Source organism: Cricetulus griseus (genome assembly GCF_003668045.3).
Source record: "Cricetulus griseus strain 17A/GY chromosome 1 unlocalized genomic scaffold, alternate assembly CriGri-PICRH-1.0 chr1_0, whole genome shotgun sequence".
Taxonomy (NCBI): domain Eukaryota; kingdom Metazoa; phylum Chordata; class Mammalia; order Rodentia; family Cricetidae; genus Cricetulus; species Cricetulus griseus.
In genome coordinates, this window is record NW_023276806.1 from 81,848,122 (window position 1) to 81,851,790 (window position 3,669).

Consider the following 3,669-nt stretch of genomic DNA (forward strand, 5'->3'; position numbering starts at 1 on the left):
AATATTGGAATTAAAAGACTGTGATTATCCTACCAGTGTCTTTTCTTACTATATCCTATGTTATTTCCAAGGATGACAGATTCTTTCTCAGGTGGTGTTTAGTTGGAAATCCTTCAGTTTAAGGTCAGGGCACATCTCTGAAAAAGAAGGGTGTAACCTGAACTCCTAAGCTTAACTTTTTACTTCCTGATCACTTTTCTCTCACATATTCCCTGTTGTATCCTCATACCCTCTTTTCTCTCTCATCACTCTATTTTTTCTCTTGTTTACAAAGCAAGAAGTACTCTTTGTCAAGCCCTAACAATACCTTAGAGTATGTACCGTTGTCGCATGCATTCTACTTTCTTAAATCCTGATATTCTACTTTCTTAAATCCTGTTTGAAATTTTTTTTCAGGGAAGAGTGCAAAAGCAGTCCCCCACTACCACAAATTATTCACTTGGGGAAATTGCAGGGGTCAGAACTTCTGGAGAGCAATGAACAATCCTTGCCCTGGGAAAACCACTTTTGTGAACATCGTATCTCCATTGCCAGATAAGTATTATTATTTTTTTTTTAATTTCATTTTACAGTCCAAATGAAATTCTCTCTCCCATCTCTTTCCCACTCCCACTGGAATCCCCCCAACCCTCTCTTCGTCCACTCCCCCCAGTAGGTGGATTGGGCTCCCATGGGGAGTCCACAAAGTCTGGCATATTAAGTTGGGGCAGGACGAGGCCCCTCCCTCCCTGCATTAAGTCTGAGCATGGTTTCCCACAATAGGGAATGGGCTCCAACTAGAGCTCATGCTCCAGGGACAGATTCTGGTCCTACTTCCAGGGGGCCCTCAAATAGCCCAAGTTTCACAACTTTCTCATACATATTGAGGGCCTGGTTTAGTCCCATGGAGCCTCCACAGCTGACAGTCTAGAGTTCATGAGTTTCCATGAGCTTGGTTCAGCTGTCTCTATAGATTTTTCCATCATGATATTGACCTTCCTTGTCCAATACACAAAATACATTTCTTTATTTCTAATGCAATTAGATAAAATTTCAACATACATGTCACTGATATAATAGAGTTAATATACAGATATGTGCAAAAGTTCCTCTATGACTCTTCAATTTTCCTATAAACCAATAGACACAAAATGGAATGGTGGATAGTGGGGATCAATAACTGGGAGGAATAGGTAAAGTGAGAGATGTTAGTCAAAGGACACATAATTTATATATTGTGGCCGTTTATTTCCTAAAGACCCTAAAAGTATAATGTTTATAGTTAGTAAAGTGTAGGAAAGAATCAAATTAGATAAATATAAATCAAAATGTTATTACACACACAGAAAAAATTAACTATATTATATGAAGGATGTTTAATTACTGTAGCTGCAGTAATCATTCCATTATTCATATATTTGTCAAAATACAATGTTTTACTTCTTAATGATCTACATTATTTTTTAACTTTTCAAAAAAGAAGCTGGAAATTTTCTATGAACAGAGTTGTCATGCTAAGTGTTCTGGTCACTTCTCACTATTTTTTCTTAAACCTATGATAAACAGAGCATACATTTTTAGGGAATTTAAGCTTTCAATTTCTCTTCTTCATGGTAACAAAGGCACAGTTACAGTATGATTTTTGTTAACCAGCTAATATTTAATATTATATATATACATATATATGTATACAAAGAAAATATTATTTATATCCCAAGCCTCCAATTCTAATGAGAAAAATTTCTCAAATTTGGGTTTCCTTGATTTTGTATAATGCTTTGTGACACTTGAATTAGTCATTAATATGTATGTTTCCACCATCAACACATTCTACTAGGAGTTTCACTAAACCAGATTAAAGTCCACAGCTCCCAAGATGCTAGGTAATAAGGAAGAACCTAAGAGGGAAACATGATCTCCCTGGGAAGAGAAATTAGATGACATCCACAAGCAAACTGGTTGCAAGTAGGGTAAGGGGGAGTGGATGATAACAGGAGGGAAAGAGATGGACTAGGTGGGGCAAGATGCAATGGAAGAACATTGAAAAGGATATCTTAATAGAAAGAGCCACTATAGGCTTAGGGAGAAAATTGGTGCTAGGGTATCTCCCAAGAATCCACAAGGAGGACCACAACTAAGACTCCTTGCAATAGTAGAGGATGAGTGAAATGACCTACCCCTTTAATTAGATTGATGAATGCCCTAACTATCATCATAGATCCCTCATCCAGTAATTGATGCAACCAGATGCAGAGATCCACAACAAACAACCAGGCAGAACTCTAAGAATCCAGGGTTAAGAGAGGGATGTGGTAACATATGAGCCAGGGAGGTGAAGATCAAAATGGAGATATCTACAGAGACAGATGAACCCATGGAAACTCATGGACTCTAGGTCTACAACTGTGAAGACACCCCAAGGGGTCTGAAATAAGCCCTCCATATGTGGGAGACAGTTATGAAGCTTGGACCATTGGAGGGGCCACTGGCAGCAGAACGACCATTCAAACCTGGTACATGAGCTAGCTTGTTTTAGTCCATTCCCTGTGTTGGGATGCCACACTCAGTCTTAATGGAGGGTAGAGAGAATGGGTCCTAACCCAACCTAATGAGCCAGACTATGTTGACTACTCATGGAAGCCATTACCTGTGCAGAGGAATGGACTGGGTTTGGGCTAGGATGAAGGTCAGGTAGGGTAGGAAGAGGTGAGGGAGATGGAAGGAAAAGTGGGAGTGATAATTGTGGTTGGAATGTAAAATGAAAACAAAATAAATGAAAAATTATATTTACCTTACAAAAAGAAAATAAATAAAAACAATTAAAATAATATTTATATATTCTATCTAGTCATTTGTTCTTAGACTTAAGTATTCTCATTTCTGTTTCTCATACTTCAAGAAAAGACAGAACAGGTTTCATGTGGAATTCATTGTTAAACCATATTTCTCTAGTAGAATTTTGTATCTGGTGTGTTCTTTAATAGTTGTAACAGTTAGAGCTTTATTGATTTCAGGTTTATAATGTGAACAACTTTATCACTCTATCCTTAAAATGATTTGTACACTATGGCAATAAACTTGTAAAAATGTATTCATATAGTGTCTGTGTATATTTATTTGTGTGACCACGCCAAATGTGTGCATGTAAATTCTTAAATTTTCTTAATATTATAATATTATAATATAAAAAATTACTCTTTTCACAATAACAAATGCCCTATACATAGGAAGTCAGAAGTTGCTTAAAAATGGACATAATTCTTCTTGTTAAGACTATGACATTCTAACTTTAAAAATGATTTAAAATAATATTTGAAATAAAAAGAGAAAGCTTCTTAGAGGTTTTACTAAACACTTCCATGTTATAATGCTTTTGTTCAGAAAATGTTGATAACTACATTATTACAAATTGAAACCCAAGAATAATTATTTGTAATAGTTCGCCCAAATTGAAAATGTTATGTTTTGCAACTTATTATGTAAATTTATTATTAATTATGTAAATCTAATTCTCACGAGTATGATCTAATGATTACTAATATTCTTTCTTTAATTTCCCTTTTAATTTTATATCAAATAATATTCAAAAATGCTAGGCTATGGTCAGAGTGTAATTTTCTAGCTTTTTCATCTGGGTATATTAATTAATTTTTCTATTGAATTAAATAAATAACTGCTTATGAGTATGTA

At 35.2% G+C, this 3,669-nt stretch overlaps 1 pseudogene; it reads right to left on the reverse strand.

Annotated features, from left to right (window-relative positions):
- Positions 1-393: 393 nt before the first annotated feature.
- Positions 394-542, reverse strand: LOC113832903 (annotated as a pseudogene).
- Between the last annotated feature and the right edge of the window lie 3,127 nt (positions 543-3,669).